This window comes from Sitophilus oryzae, unplaced genomic scaffold (assembly GCF_002938485.1).
Source record: "Sitophilus oryzae breed Bouriz unplaced genomic scaffold, Soryzae_2.0 scaffold_935_pilon_pilon, whole genome shotgun sequence".
In the NCBI taxonomy this organism is placed as follows: Eukaryota; Metazoa; Arthropoda; class Insecta; order Coleoptera; family Curculionidae; genus Sitophilus; species Sitophilus oryzae.
In genome coordinates this window covers 1075401-1093095 of record NW_022147567.1, presented here as the reverse complement: position 1 = coordinate 1093095, position 17695 = coordinate 1075401, and the positions used below count along the sequence as shown (strand labels likewise).

The window sequence follows — 17695 nt, the reverse complement described above, 5'->3', positions numbered from 1 at the left end:
TATTTGGTATTAAAAACTTTGATACCCTGGGAGAAATAAAGCCTTAAAATTTTTACTGCAATTTCATAAAATTGAAAATATTTCAAAAACGGTAAGGTTTAAGTGTGATAAACCTTAATCAAATTTACCTTTATTTCAATCGCAGAATCCAAAAATAGAATAATATACAGGGTGTTCCATTTAAAACAATACAACTTTGATATTTTTATTTATCTGGGACACTCTGTATCTTGTAAAAATATTTTTAGATTGTAGCTCTAATTGACCTTCAACGAACCCAAAACTTACAATTTGTGAAAATCTAATCGTTTAGCTACAATACTCCGTGTCGTATGTGGTGAACAACCCTGTATAATTTGGGGTCGCACCACTCTGGCACTTTGTGCCATTGTATCGGTTTTTTAATCGCGGTGCGATCCCTTTAGACACAGATTTATTAATACTAATATTATTCTGTAAAACTTAATGGGGTCTAATAAAGAAATTTGAATTTGAATTTGAATACACCTTTAACCATTTATAAGGGTTAAAAGCCCGAAAAGTTTACGTAAGCGGTTAAATATTCGACCAGTGAGCATTGGTGACACTGAGTTCGCTGTGTATCATATGGTAATAATTGTCGTCTAAGCATTTTCTATGCAAATTTCGTATGGACTTGGCTAAATCCTAAAACAAAAGAAACCAACCATAGAAGAACAGACCATGCTGGCAGAAAACCATGAAATGAACAGAACTATAGACTTGCAAAAAACGACAAAAGTTTTCCATGATATCGTTCGAAAGTACTATATATTTGGTATTTTTTTTTTGCTTTTCAATGCACTCGTGGATGTGAATTGTAAATTCTTTTGTCTTTATTACATGCGCTTTGTGATTTTTATATGACAATGATAGTTGTGCCTGATATTTTAATTCACAAGTAAACTGTATTTTCTATATCATTTTTTCAATGTTATCTACCGAAATTTTCCCTGATTCCTTTAAAGTAAAGTCTGTCCGTCTGTGCACCGAGTCAGGGAAGAATATCGTCAGTCGACATCCAAAAATGCAACGAATGACACTGCATTTGGCAAATCATATATTTCGGATAGCTAAGCCGCTGTGAACCTATCTTAAATTTGACTTCCATATTATGATTTTAAATGCAGTCGTCTCGAGTTCATTAAAGTTAATCGGCATTCATATTTCTGCTCTTACAAGATTTTAAAATCTATCTTCTCGTCGCAGAATCGCATCAAAGTATTTGAGATGTGGATTTCGCAGATTATTTAAGATCTCATATACCAAACTATTTCAAACGGAGAAAGCTGGTATCGAAAGATAAATGCTAAATAAAGTAAAAACCCGGAACGTATCATATTTGTAGTACATTTTGAGAGGAACTCGTTAAGCCATTCCAAAACTAGTTCTGCATGGCAAAATAGAGTGCTGAAGAAATCCAGGAAGAAAACAGCACTCATGACACATGACTCCGAAACATCAGGGATTGGAGAGGGATACCGGAATCGGCAACCATATTCCGTCGGTCCTTACAATTAAATGAAGAGAATGTGCAGATGGTCCCCAAAGTGCAAGAATGCATATGAAATCTGTAAAAGAAGACATCTATCTTCTATCCCTAACTTATAAAGATTTTAAATACAATACACTGTTTAACCCTTCCCACTACTAAAAACAACCAAAAATCTGGTCACTTTTTTCTCTCTCCCAATTAAATCGGAACAGGGAGAAAAACAGCATCGGGCTAGACCCAGCTGGACAGACGGTCCGGTCCATTCGCCCGTCCATCTTCATGATGAGTGTGTACGTCCGCGGTGGACCGTCTCGGCCGATTCTGCAAGCGATCACCGCCGCAGACGTTGCGCCGTCCTCTGTCAATCACCCTCAATCACACGCACGTCAACATGCCGAGGGCCCGCGGTCCGGTGTCCTCGCTCGTTCGCCCCATCTGCATTATTTACCTGCGCGCGGATTCTAAAGGGCGAGAAGGAGAATCTGGTCGGTTTGATTTCGTTGATTATTCCATCGGAGACCAGAAAGTGGTATATGTATATTTTCTTGCAAACTGCATAGAGGTAATGATACCTTTTAACCATGAGTTTATAACACAATTGATTGGATGAAGTGGCGAGTGCGATTGTTTGTCGAACTCCAATTAGCAGAACTGCCGATACTATTTACTCTGAGATCCTATCCTAGGGATGGTAAGAGTTGAATTCTTAGGGTACAAACATAGTGGGGCATCTCGCTGCGATGCTCGCCGCGATGCTGTTTAAAGCACTGTTTTAAAACGGCGAGTAAGTGCGCGCAGGTTGCATTGCGGCGAGATGCCTCACTATGATTGTACCCTTACGCAAGGTGCGCACCAAGGTGATAAGTAAGTGACGGTGGCAGCGGCGTGGTAATCGTGTGGCAAGTGGATCTTCTAAAGCCTACGTAAAGAATACTGTCGCGCTAACAAAAGTGGAGTGTGGGATGGCGATGGAGCGGTCTTTTGTAAGTGGCATGGCATCAGTCGGGTGCCACTAGTCTCCGACAAGTTTAATTTTCAACTGGCAAGCGGCTGATAACCACATGAAGTTTGAATTGCAACTGGCTTTTCAATATGTAATTATATTATTTAAATATTTTTTTACTGTGATCTGAAGTGTGAATTATATCACTCTTAGTAACTTGCAAAACGTCACTATCTTCGTTTGATAGAAAAGTTTAAACTTTTGGTCGTCCAGGTTCAAATCCTTTTTATAAAGATTATTAAAAATACCAAATGTTTTATTTTTCTGTCACAAAGGATGAACCCAATAACAATGTTTTTTCTTCATTTTTTTTCTTATATGAGTGTTTAGTTCCTCCTCTGAGGCTGATGACATTTTCGATAATATTAAAATTACTGATGATATGAAGTAGTTACAACAACGTCGCTTGCTACTGCAAAAAGTTCAAAAATGTATTTTTTACCTTGTTTATAAAAATAAGTCTAGAGTATATTATATTTTTAGAAAGCCCATAACGAAGTAAATTTAATAAAAAAATAATATACAGGGTGTCCTATTTAAAAAAACATAAGTTTAGGTTATATTTCGAGAATGACAGCTCCCAACGAAAAATTAGTTACGCCACTGGATTCTACGTGAAAATGTCTACTGGGCTCAGTTTTCACCTTTTTGATAAGTTACAAGATAACCCAGATATGAAGGGGGTCGAAAAATGCAACATTTTCAATTTCGCCCCGTATTTTAGGAAATAAGAGGGCTAGGACCATAGACTTAAAATAAAATATAGACTACACTATTTACATCTCAACGCGGACAAACAACCTTTTTTGTACACATGTTTACTTCTGGGTACAGTCGACCGAGCCTTCCTCATCCAGCCTATGTTATCACGTCTTTAATATTATCAATATTTTTTTTCTTGTTATACACATATATTGAGATATTAATACTACAGTTTAAAAAGTAGGTTTTAATATTCCAGAGATGTATTAAATAGTCCTTATACTACTAAATTATAAGTCGGATACTGTTTAAAAAGGATAAGTTCTTTACAATATGACAACACCGATTAGAGGCGAGGGAGCCTATTCATTCATTTATTACCTTGTAGTACGTGTCGCACGTGTGCGGTAAAGCTTTGTTGCCGCTATCTCCCCGGCTGTATTAACGCATTTTCTTAGCTTGTAGTGCTTAAGTGTTTATTTTATTGACTTTTTCTGTTCAAGAACTATAAAATATGGTTCGCCAGTGCCAAATTTGCAAGAAATTTGACTTAAATAATCCATTTAAGTCTTGAAACGACTTTTGACCGGTAGGCAACTCTCAATTTACCCATTGGGAGTCAGTGGCGTTGTTGTAGAAAGGCGCTTATTTAGATAATATTTTAGTAAAATGTAAAATCTGAATTTTTTCTCTTACATTACATTATTTACTTACTTACATTGTAACAAAATCATAATTATAACCCTGTTAATAATTAATAATGTTTTTATTAAAAATATATTTCGGTTTATTCTAAAATTATCTTCAGAATCTAAAATAACATACAAGAATTTTAAAATGATATTACATTATGAAACAATATTTTTTAATATACCGGGTCGTCTCAAAAGTGGCTCAACTTTTTTTATTTTTTCAGATAAAAAAACAGATTTGTATGTTAGTAGGTATATGACATAAATTAGGATTTACTGACGTATTCCATTGTTTTTGGTCTCTTCCTGTTTCACCGAAATGATTACATCTTTTGATTTTTAAAGGCACCCTCGGTATATTGCTACTTTATTCGATAAAAAATGACACTCTGAATAGAATGACATATCATATGTCAACTTTTGACATTGTCGCTTAAAAACATATCGTATTTTAAATTTCAATCCAGTTTTTTTCAATCCACTAAGTTTTAATCAAGGAGCCTTGGAAAAATAGTTTTGATTGTCTAATAGGTTTCGTGTCTTGTCTAGGCCGGTTAAAAGATGTACAGATCGTATTTTTAATCATACATATGTCAATTTTTTCAAATGGAACAAGGGTGGTACACACACTTGGTATTTCGAGTCAAATTGTCGTTATGAACCGCGCGTTACAATTACAATTAAACCATATGCGAAAATGTCAAAAGTTGACATATGATATGTCATTCTATTCAGAGTGTCATTTTCTATCGAATAAAGTAGAAATATACCGATGGTGCCGTTTAAAAATTAAAAGTTATAGTCATTTCCGGTGAAACAGGAAGTGACCAAAAACAATTGAATGCGTCAATCAATCCTAATTTATTTCATATACTAACATACTAAATCTTGTTTTTTATTTGAAAATATAAAAAAATTATGGGGGATGAGCCACTTTTGAGACGCACCCGGTATAATAAAGACAGTACCGAGTTAAATAAATGTAGTTTTTATTTTATCCACTTCCTATCACCTTCCTTGCTTTAATGGAACAGATTTATGTTTTCTCTAATTTACATAATAAGACATCACTTAACCAGAAAAAAATTACAACAATCATATTTTTTTTCTCCTGTCGCCGATTCTATTATATCTGTGGAATAGATTCTGTTTTGATTAATATTAGGGGTTGTAAATGTTTGACTAAAATTAATAATTTATTATTAATTTCAAAAATTACCTAATTTCGATTATAAAATTTCTTCTATAACGTGTATTTTATTATTTTTATCCTTTTGGACTCTAAATTGTTTTTTCTAAAGTTTTATTTAAAAAACCTGTCCTAAATCTTAATAAAATATAAAAAGTTTAAATACGATATATTTTTAATTTAATTATAGCTTCATTAAAATAAAAAATTACCCGGCTATGATACGGAGAGTTCAGGTGTACTTGAGAAACGAAAGACAGTGTTGTGTTTCTCGGCAGAGTCGTCAGGGAACGACCGTTACGACAGAGACAACCTATCTATCGCTCGTGTCGCACTCGTTATAACCTAAAACAATAACACAACAATAACAAGACAGTGTCTGACCGCATGTTCCAGCTATTTATGAATGAGATGCTCAGTCTATATTTTATTTTAAGTCCATGGCTAGGACAAATCTGTGTGTAATATCTTTAGTTTCATAATAAAGTAGCACAGCATCTTTGTATCTCTACCTATAAGCGGAGATACCATGTAAAACACACGAAAACGGGACACCCTGTTCAAACAGTGTAAAGAACTTATGTCAGGTATTTAATAATAACACAATCTTAACGAATGATTAATCCAAGTTTTATCACGTCAGTGGCAAGACTACTACAAAATAAAACATCGCTCTTAAAAAACCCGTCGTAATTCGATTGTAATTACTACTGGGTGTTCGCGCGGACACTAATAATATTTTTTTCGGTCTAATGACCGGTACCGGCGCGGTGGACAGGAATATCGCGCGGAGAGCAGATAGAAAAGGTAGAAAAAACGTAATTATATAATTAGCTATGGCCGGAACGACATTCAGGTAGAAATTAGAGACTAACGAAGGCCGGGGCTAGGCAGGCTCTCTTTTTATTTTTAACGACAAAAGATCCGGACGCTTTTGATCTTCCGAGAACTGCTTTTGTCCCGCGTCGAGGTTTCGATTAATTTTTAATTACGCCTGCATCGGGCCCCGACCCGCTTCTAAATCGTATCTTTTTTCTGTTGGTTTTCTTGTAAGGCGCTGATTTATTATTATACAATTCTCGCTGAAATTTACGCTGAATATTTTTCAAGTTGGTAGTAATGGTCGTCTATATCTATTTGGAATAAGCAGATGAGTGTAGAATGTTTAGGAGGGAGGTTAATCACCGCGACCTTACAAATCTAGCGTGTGTTCCCCTTTCTTGAGTTATTACGAGTTATATCACATCATACAGTCTCAGGGCTTTGACAAAAGCTGCTGGAATTGTGGTATTGCCAACCATACTTTTCAGAATTGTATTACTACTATTTTGTTTTAAATGTGGATTACCTAATGTAAAAACAACTTCTTGTACTAAGTGTTCAAAAACTAGTAGGTTCTGAGAATTTCAGTGGTCGATCCACAGCTCATATTAAGGCCTCTAAAATTTTTTATAATAAAATATTTTCAAATAGTTTTTCTAAAGATAATCACCTTCAAGATAAGTCACCTGTTTTAAAGAAGTTTTTTAATAATAAAGATTGGTCAGCTTGGCTGAATAACGTCCATAATTTTATGGTTACTCCTTTAGCGAAGAATAGGGTTTGCAAAAGTAAGGTTTCGAATAAAGGTTGTATTCCAGAAAGTAGTGGTGGAAATGAAGTTTCTCCTTTGTTCGTAAATAAGTCACTGGACAATAGACCATATAGTTCCGTGAAGTTGTATGATGTAAGTGTTACAGTTTTATTAGATTCAGGAGCTACTGCTTCTGTAGTTGGTTCAAAGGGTTTTGACATTTTAAACAATTTGAATTTAAAGATATACCCAGCAAATACCAGTTATATATGCACAGCTGATTTAAAACAACAGGTTGGCAGCGGAATTGTAGATTTGCCTGTCGCAATTGACAACTGTTCTCATGTTATCAAAGCTTTTGTAGTTCCATCTTTACCACAAACTTTTATATTTGGTTGTGATTTTGCAAAAACTTTTTAGTAGGTAATTTTAAGAAAGATTCTTGGCATGTACAGGGTGGGTCAAATTCGACGCTTTTAAATGGAAAAACCCTGTTTTTCCATTTAAAGGAAAAAAAGGAAACTTCTGTTTTTTATGAAAACATTTCTCTTTTTACGTAGAATTTAATGGTAATAAGTATAATTTTTCTAAAATTAATAATTTAAGAGTTATTAACAGAAAAATTGATTTTTTATTTGGGACACCCCCTATATTTTTAATTAACTGAAAAGAATTTAAAATTACCTTTACAAAAATATAGCGCACTTGATATTTTGTTATAATCCCCTTCGAAATACAGAATTTTTAAAAGTTCGCCACTTTTAACTAGTAGGCTTTGGACCCCTTATTGATGATATGCCCTCAATGGAACTCGAAAAGATATTTTTCCAGCAAGACGACGCACCGCCTCTGAACGCTGAAGTTATCAGCAATTTTTTGCAGCCAATTTCAAGAATAATTCAAGAGCTAACCAAGATCCCAGCCGTCGGCCGTCGAGGCCGCCTGACTTAGTGCCCATGGATCTAATCCTATGGATATATTTGCGGGAGAATAAAGGTTCCTTATTCTTCCGTATAATCTCGACAAGAATTAGAAATACTTAGCAGTTATGATTGAGCTTTGCGCAGTGGCATTATCGTAACCAATGAGGTCAATCCGAGGTGCGATTATTGCTGGTAGACGGACAAATTGATTTTTAAGCATACTGTTTGGTTAAAGTTCGGCACCCCCCTCCACGTGGGCTACTGGCGGACAACGAAGTTCAGGCTGTAAAATTCCTACTGCAGCGAGGTGGTAAGCTCCTGAATACGGCCTAGAGGTGTTAGGGGGGAGTGGTTACCCCCCTAGAGCGACTGCCGCTCCCTTCGGGGTGGGCACAATGGCTGAAAAGATGGAAGAGTTATCCATGGAGGGCTCCCAGGAGTTCCCTCTGTTAAGATCTAGTAAAAGAGGATTAGATGAAAGTTTGGAGGCTGGCGATCAGGCCAAAAAGACAAAACAGGGTACACCGTCACCCGTCAAAATTAAGATAGAAGAGCAATTTGGCAAAGTTATGCTTGCTTTTAAAACTTTAACTAGCCAGATCTCTGGTCTAAATAGAGAAAGTAGAGAAACAAAGACAAAACTTCAAGACTCAGCAAAGAAAGTTAAGAAACAAATTGATGATTTAAAGGGAGACCTTTTTCAAGCAATTGCAGAGATTCCAGATTCAATTAATGAAATCAAGGATTTAATCTATGAACAAAATGCTAAAATAGAGGCTCATGAAAAGAAGTTGGAATCCCTTGGGTCTTCTCAAAATAGAACTTATGCAGCTATTGCTGGTAGCACTATTAAAGTGCAGGGCATTAAGAAACCCATGGCTCCCCCGCCCAAAACTTACAAAATCGCAATTTCTTCAACCGATGAAGGTATCAAAGGCATTGATACGAAAAATAAAATTTTGCAGAGTATCAAACCTGCTGATATCGGCTTTAATACTGTCAGGGTCTTTGTTCGCCATGACGAGAAAGTCATTATAGAGGCCGATAGCATTAACTTGCACAAACTTAATAATCCACAATTAACCGAAGGATTAAAAATCAAAGTAGAGCAGTTAGGTAAATTTTTACCTAGACTAATTATATTTAATGTTCCCGTTGACCTAGAAAAAGAATCGGTCAAAGATGAAATCTTAAAGCAAAACTTTGATACTACCTTAGACCCTCCTAAAATAGAACCAATATTCAAAGTAGGACCCAGAGGAAAACCCTTCACGCATTGGGTTGAGTGTAGTCCAGAGGCAAGGAAGATACTATTACAAAGAGGTACCATGTACATCGGCTGGAACTCCTGCAAAATAGACGAACGAATTTCCATAACTAAATGTTACAAGTGTCAAGGCTATGGACACATAGCTTCCAAATGCAACAACAAAATTGCATGTGGTTTCTGCGCTAAGGAGCACGATTCTCGTTCCTGCCCAGACAAGGAAGATATCGATAAACATAGGTGCATTTTATGTTTAAATGCTAAAGAGGACGCTAAACACAAGCCAAGAGATAATAAATGTGGCTCCTACAAACGTAAGCTGGAGGCATATATTGCTAACATTGACTTTGGAGATGGAGAGAACTAATATAGATAATTTGAAGATTTGCCAACAAAATTTGCACAATAGTCATGTATAACGTTTGCTCCAGAATGCTTAGCACTTCCAATTTCCAGTCTCCAGAGGACTTACTTCAAGAATTACTGGCATTGGATCACCTCAACCTCTTGGATGCTTTTGTAATTTAAGGCCATCCATCACGAAGTCTCCAGAGGACTTATTTCAAGAATTACTGGCATTGGATCACCTCAACCTCCTGAATGCTTTTGTAACTTAAGGCCATCCATCACGAAGGTTAGAATTAACTTTAATTTTCACAAAGCTGCGTTAGTCTTAAGCTCATAAATCATAGAAAAAATTATATTTAATTGCACGACCTACCAATGGGACAACGGAGGGTTGATAGGTACCTCCGGCCTTCGGGCAAATTGTAAGGAGGGTGCCACACAACCCTCTGCTGTCTTGGAGGAGCGGTCCCCTTTTTCATACTCTATGTTACGTTATTTGGTTATTTTAATAAAGAAAGCATAAACAGAAAGGCTGAGAAAAAAATATTCACTAGCATAGTGGGGCGCTGCTCATCTCCTTAAGAGATAGCAGTGGGATTGCGGTGGTGGGTCCCCCCTTTCTGTTTTTTGTTTTTTTTAGCAGTTATGAGATGGTATCATTCACCCCCACTGAGTTAACGAATTCCGCGAGAAATGTTCAAAAACCGCCCCGTCTGTAACAGAAGACTGTCGATAAGTCAAACACCTCTGTAGCAAAATCTTATGTCTTGGTTTGCTATTTATTTTTATTGTTATTAAATATAGTTTAAATGTGTTGATGTTGGTTAAATATAGTTTAAATTGTTATAAAATTCTTCATCTCCCATAGTAAATATTATTTTCGTTTTAATTGATGCTCACAGCTAGAACCTAGAACTTTTTTGTATTACAGCCGGTGCCGTTCAAAGCCTACTTATTTAAAGCGGGCGAATTTTTATATACTCTATATCTCGAAGAGGAATCGTGCAAAATATCAAGTGTGTTATATTTTTGGACGGTAATTTTAAATTCTTTTCAATAAATTAAAAATATACAGGGTGTCCCACATAAAAAATCAAATTTTCTGTTGATAATTCTTAAATTATTAATTTTAAAAAAATTATACTTAAACCATTAAATTCTACGTAAAAAGGTGCTTTGGAAATGTTTTCATAAAAATACAAAATGTTCCATAGCAAAAAAGTTACAGCGATTTGTTAGAAATGCATATTTTTGAAAAACACCCCGTAACTCCGAAACGGTAACAGATATCGATATGCGGTTTACACCATCATGTTTTTGACAAAAATTGAGCTCCAGACACCGATATTAGTTTTTGTCTATCTCCTATAGAAAAGGGTGTTTCCGTTTAAAAGCGTCGAATTTGACCCACCCTGTACAGAGAGAGCACGAAAACTCTGATCTTTGTGTAACAGATATGCCTAGTTCAAATGAGTTATTTCCTTCATTAAACTCATTAGATGATCTTTCTATTGAACAGCGAATTCGAGCTGAAAATGTTATTCCTTCTTTTGATGAGATTAGTAGTCAAGATAAGTTAGAGGGCGTACTGATAAAATTACTCTAAACATCGATACTGGTGACGCTCCACCTTTTAAACGTAGACCTTTTTCTATGTCTCCTTATATATGGTTAAAATTTTAAATAACGAATTAGACGAAATGCTAAAGTTGGGTGTGATAGAACCGTCCAAAAGTCCTTATTATTCGCCCGTGCTATTAGTCAAAAAAGCTAATGGAGAATATCGATTTTGTTTTGATGGTAGACCATTAAATAAGGTTACCAAACATGATTGCTATCCATTGCCTAATATTGAAAGAATTTTAAGTTGATTAAGAAATTCTAAATTTATCTCTTCTATTGATTTACGTAAAGCTTTTTGGTAAATTCCTCTTGATGAATCTTCAAAAAAAAAAAAGACTGCTTTTGCTGTAGTAGGTCGAGTCCTTTTTCAGTTCGTAACGATGCCATTCGGTCTTCGCAATGCTGCGCAGACTCAGCAACGTCTAGTAGACGCTATTTTCGGTCGTAAGTTTGAGCCCCATATATTTACCTACCTAGATATCTTAGTTATAAGTGCAGATTTTGATCACCATATAAAACTCCTCACTGAAGTGAAAGAAAAACTTCGCGAAGCAGGACTTACAAATTTGAAGAAGTGTGATTTTTTTAAAACCGCTTTAAAATTTTTAGGATATGTTGTTGGCTCAAATGCACTAAGAAAAGACCCAGATAAAGTATCAGCTATGGCAAACTATCCACGACCTCGAACTACTACTGAAATTAAAACGTTGATTCCTTGGACTCTGCTCATGGTATCGTCGCTTTATTAAAGAATTTTCAACTTTGATGTGTCCTATTAACGATCTTCTTAAAGGACGTAGGAAAGGACAATCCATAGAGTGGAATATCAAGGCAGAAAATTCATTTTTGCATATTAAAGATCTTCTATTGTCAGCTCCGATTTTGTCACAACCTAATTTTTCAGAGAATTTTTTTATTGAGTCAGATGCTTCAGACACCGGTTTGGGTGGAGTTTTGCTACAAAATATTGATGGCGAAGATAACCGAAGATTGTTCTTACCTAAATCAAGGAAAATCTTTGATTTTTCTCGGTCGTAAGTTCTGAGAAATTTTTTCGAGTGTCTTAGAACGTTGGAGGACACCCATTCCAGGTTATGGATAGGCTCGTCCAGGTTCTTGAGTTCCCACTTTCCAAGTTGGTTTGCACTTGGAAATCAGAACTGTTCTGGTCCAGTTACTGGAGGGTTCGCTCTTTTTCTAGCTAGATCGTTTGCTTTTTCATTGCATTCTATCTCGTGGTGAGCGGGCACCCAGGGTAGGAGGACTTTATTTTCTTTGCCTAATTAAGTTCAGCTTCTTTAGGTATTCATTGACCAATTCTGAATTGATGGTTACTGAATTGATCGATTTTAGTGCTGCTTGACTATCGGATAGGAGACTTATTCCTGCTTTCGATAGTTCTTATCGATAAATTGTACGCATTTTTCGATAGCGTAGATTTCTGCCTGAAGGATGCTGGGGTTGGTGCCCATCGGTTCGGAGTATTTCGTTTTCGGCCCAAATACTCCTATCCCTGTCCCTGCTTTGGTTTTGGATGCACAAGTATATCACGTTATGGTATGGTCTTTTACATGCTGAGCAAACGTTTCTCTCTTCCAATCCTTTTTATTGTTTAATACTAGTGTGAGGTGTTTCTCAAAGTTGTGCATTCTCGATACGTCATCCACTGGGAGTTGGAGAACTGGAATTTTCTTTTTGAGGGTGTTCCAAGCCCCTGACCTGAAAATTTTCCCAGTACTGTTTCCGTTAATGACCATTATAATCATTGTCGCATTGGCATATCTACCGATGACAATGTGCAGTGGTGCTAGGTATAGAATGACCTCCGTTACTGTTGCATGCTAGTCTCTCTACTTTGCATATGTTTTGCCTTGCTGTACGGTGCTCTAGTTTTGTGTACCAAGTAACTGCTCCATATGTAATCATGGGTCTTACTATCATGGTATAGACTATTACCGATTTAATGAGTATCTGGAATTTTCCTTAATACAGCTATACTGGGACCTTTTGGATTCCCCTAATAAGTCCCGGAACATCAAAAGTATTTTTTTTTGAAAGTCACACTGCAACAAATCTAGACTAGAGCGGCAATATAATCTAAATTTATTAAATCAAACTTTAAACTTAAAAAAAACTAATTTAATATGTTCATTATCATGGTGTCTCAGCTCCATAATGCATAATATTTTTAAAGATTAAGACCTACCGATGTCGAATTATTCGTTATTTTTGATGACAAAAGACCTGAAGCTTTTTAATCTTCCAAGAACAGCTTTTGTCCCGCTCCGAGGCTTCGATTAATTTTTAATTACGCCACCTGCCAGACACGCTACTGACTTTTTTTTGTATGATAATAATTTATATTGGTAAATTATCTTTTGAACCGAACAGCAAAAAAATATACCGTATGGTGCATCGGAACAAGGGACATATGAAAAATCCCATGTAAATTTTGAAAAGGCTAAATATTATCTCCCCTGATGATTTTATGCAAAAATTGATGTATTAGATTTTTTTGAAGAGGCGCTAAAGTTGCATTCTCGTCTAGAACTTTGTTTTATTTGGAATAGGCATCTAAATGTTATTTGCAAAAATCTACCTTCAAAATACTAAAAATTTATAATACGGCCAAACCTATAATTAAAATACCAGCAAAAATATGATCTTGTTGTCATTTGATTCATGATGAGTTATAACCCAAGAAGGGGGGATATAATAGATTTGTAAGGTCGCGGTGATTAACCCCTCCCTCGCTCATTCTACACATTTGACTTATAGGATCTAGTAACTGAAGATTTTGAAATAAAAAAGGGACTAGACAGGGGTGTATTTTGTCTCCAATGTTGTTCAACTTATGATATATGATGTGGAAAGAGCATTCACTAAGTTAATTTCCGACAGTTAAATAGGTTAAAAAATAAAAGGCATTCCAAAATTAATATCCGATATGCTTGATACTGAGAGACAATGTCAATGATATCCGAATCCTAATGAAACATGTGACACAATTTAAATACTTAGGATGCATGATTAACAAAACATGGGGATCTAGAGATAAAATGTAGGATCGAAAGCTAGAACAACTTTCCTAAAACTTAAAAGAAAGGTTTCTCAGAGATAGGAACTTGAACTTCGGCCTTAGCTACAGAGCATGTGTGGAAGTGAGCATGCCTGGTCCGTTTTGTTATATGATGCTATAAACATAATTGAAGCCTTCGAAATATGTACCCTACGGCGAATGCTGGGAACCTGGATAGACCGTTTGGCAAATGAAGGCATTCAAATCAAAATGATCAGTATGTAGAAGCAGAAGAAAATGATCAGTATGTATGCAGAAGCCTTCGAAATATGTACCCTACGGCGAATGCTGGGAACCTGGATAGACCGTTTGGCAAATGAAGGCATTCAAATCAAAATGATCAGTATGTATCAAAATGATTTAAGTGTATGTTCTAAGATACACCTGAAGTTGAAGAGATTAGTGATGGGTTGTTATTTAACTATCTGTTATTTTATAACAATTATTTATAAATAACATAACGCAACCGTTACTACTTTTAAAAAATAACAGATATAAAATAACGACACGTAGAGATCGGCCGCTCGTGAAAGGAAAAACGAAGTCGGCGCTCTGCATCACCACGAAATTCTATGCTGCTCGAAGCAATTCCAAAAAGCAACTAGTACGGATGGAAAACATGTTATTTCGTCAACCATCGATACAGGCGGCGAGACAACGGACAACGGAGTGGGGAAAGCGCTACGGCGAACGTAGCTGCTTCGGTCGATACCGTCAATGGTCGTATTTACAACAGCTTAAAAATAATAGGATATAAAAGAAGCAGGTTTTTTGAAACAGTTGCGGGCATAACGCCTGGCGGTGGAGATAACAGGAGTGGGAAAAGAACGCTGCTGCATCGGTCGATTGTCGATGGAGGCTCGCAACGGGTTGGAGAAGCAGTCATTTTAGGTATGTTGTTTTTCAACCTGTTACAAGCATAACAGGGCGGCGGACGAGATAATAGGTGTGGGAAAGGAACGCTGCTGCATCGGTCGATTGTTGATTGAGGTTCGAAACAGGTTGGGGAATAACGCCATCAGTTGTTTTAGATACATTCTGTTTCAACCTGTTACGAGCATAACGGACGGAGGTCGAGATATTATGGCGCTGTATGTTTCAGTACTTACTTATTAAGTTTCAATATTTAGGTATATATTTATTCTGAAAGATTTTCAGAATAATATTTTAAGATTTTTTAAAAATGTATACAGGGTGTTTTGAAAAATCTGGTCATTGATTAATCACGATCCTGCTTAAAGCCCTTGACGTAAAAAAGCTGATTTTTGGAAAACGGATTGACTTTAGTGTGTAGAGGTTCGATAAGAAGGGATTTTTCGAAACTCGAATTCTAAGGGGTGAAACTACTCTGAAATATTAGAATATTTTTTATTTAAAAACCGGTGAGTTTTTCGGAAAACTCTTAAAACACGTATATTTTAATATGTTGTTTTACATATTTTAAGATTTTTTAAAAATATATACAGGGTGTTTCATAAAATATGACCATTGAGTAATCACTATTCTGCTTAAACTGCTGGACGTTTAAAGCTGATTTTTGCAAACGGATTGACTGTGGGGTTGAGGTTCGATAAGGAGGGGTTTCTCGAATCTCAAATTCCAACAGGGTGAAAACGCCCCTCAAATATTACAATATTTGTTATTTAAAAAACGGTTAGTCTTTCGGGAAAACGCCTGGACACGCATAATTTATTTTGTTTTTTTTACGTATTTTGAAATTTTTTAAAACACCCTGTATGATGGGTGTTCCAAAAAGTTGAGTAATTGATTAACCACGATTCTGCTTAAACTGCTCGACGTTAGAAAGCTTATTTTTGGCAAATGTGAGAAACTTTTATCCAGTTTGTATGTTAATGGAAATTCTTGTTTTGCTTTATCATCACCATTAGAAATTATTAATTCGACGCGAACGAAGTCGCGGGTACACGCTAGTTTAGGTGTAAAATTAATTCGAACTCTAGTGTGTAGTTGGTTTACTTATGAAGAATATACTACACATTTTCTTATATTGCTATTTTTTGACCGCAAATGGTAAAATCATAACTAAGAGCTTCTCGCCCGTCGAGTGAGATGCACCCTGTACACTGATACGCAGTTCAGGATCTACGCGGATCGAGGGGCAGGGCGTAGGTATATACTATAGACGAGTGGCCGAATTTTGGCTTTTTTTATATCGCAATTTGTAAACAGCGCTTATTTGTAAATAACCACCGTTTTTAGAGATGTATTTTAGATAACAATCGATATTTAGAAATGTTTTGACACCCTGGAAATACTACCACCGAGCACGTCATTGTTGCAACTTGCAACTGCGTTAATACGCCTGGCGATGACCGTCTCATACTCTTTCAGATATTTAGCAGTAAAATAAAGAAACCTGTTATTTTTAAGCTGTTATTTTAAGCTGTTTTTTATAAATAACTATAACAGTTTCAACTGTTATCTAAAAATAACAGTTTTGCCCATCACTAGAAGAGATTGATAGAGAAGATTTGAAGAAAATTGCAGATTAAATTTTTGATGCAGATGCAGATTAAATTTTTAAAAAATTTAATCTACATCGATTAAATTTGTCAAAAATTTGGCATGACGATATCGACTTGGAAAGATGACAACCTGCACTAAATACCCACCAAGGTTATGAAGAAAGGCTTATTATGAATGTGTGTCGTACAAAAATACAGAAGGTGTGTCTAATAAAGTCAATAAGTTGAAATGCTCTAGAATACCGGGTGCGTCTCAAAAGTGGCTTACCCCTTAACATTTTTATTTTTTCAGATAAAAACGAGATTTGGTATGCTAGTATATGACATAAATTATGATTGATTGACGTACTCAATTGTTTTTGGTCACTTCCGGTTTCACCAGAAATGACTACAACTTTCGATTTTTAAATGGCACCCTCGGTATTCTTTTACTTTATTCGATAGAAAATGACACTCTGAATAGAATGGCATATCATATGTCAGCTTTTGATATATTCGCTTATGGTTTATTTGAAATTGTAACATTCGGTTCATAACGACAATTTGACACAAAATACACTGAAAAAAAGGATCTCTCAGTCGAAATGAATATGAAAAAAAAATAGCGAATACTATTGACTCAACTAAAATTTATTTTGATCTAAGAGAAGTCTATACATCATATACAGCATATTACGAGGTATATTATTTTCTGACAAATTTAGGTTTTCCTGGTCTGTAGTAAGTAAAGTGATATTATTTTCCTCAATAATGGTTGAATTTCTGCTTCTTCACTCCTTGGTATTTTTTGCGGTGGTTCATCACTCTACAAATTACAAAAAAATGTTACATCACGATTAATCAAAGTAAAGCAAATAAATTATTAAAATTATAAGCTTTGGTCACATTTTGATTTTTTTAATACGACGACTTGAAATTCTAAAATTTTTGTAATTATTTGCATAAAAAAATCGATACCTATATTCTTATTCTATCTATAGTCACGCATGCATTATCTAAACAGGTGCATTAGATAAATGTGTCTTACCTTCGAATATAGCAAATAAATGCTCTAATTTTACTTTTTTCAGAAACTCCTTTAAATAATCCATATATCCTAAAATTTGTCCATAAAAAATGACAAATGCATGTTAATAACGATCATTAATTTGTTATATGATATGCGTTTAAAAAGCAAATTATGCAAAATTCCAAGTGAAAAATTCCAACCAACAAAACCCGTGCGTACTATGATGTGCGACCTATGAAATGCGACGTACGACTGATCGGACTGCCGACTGATTATATATACCGTCCT

The 17695-nt window shown here is 35.6% G+C and overlaps 1 protein-coding gene and 1 non-coding gene across 3 annotated transcripts in view; one reads left to right on the top strand and one right to left on the bottom strand.

Moving 5' to 3' along the window:
- LOC115890875 (methyltransferase-like protein 9) overlaps positions 1–17695 on the bottom strand; it is a 437961-nt gene that overhangs the window by 270913 nt on the left and 149353 nt on the right. The gene's annotated exons all lie outside the window — the stretch shown is intronic.
- On the top strand, positions 7728–7852 carry LOC115890877. Its single transcript, XR_004051719.1, has one exon. It is a non-coding gene; the product is annotated as a U4 spliceosomal RNA (small nuclear RNA).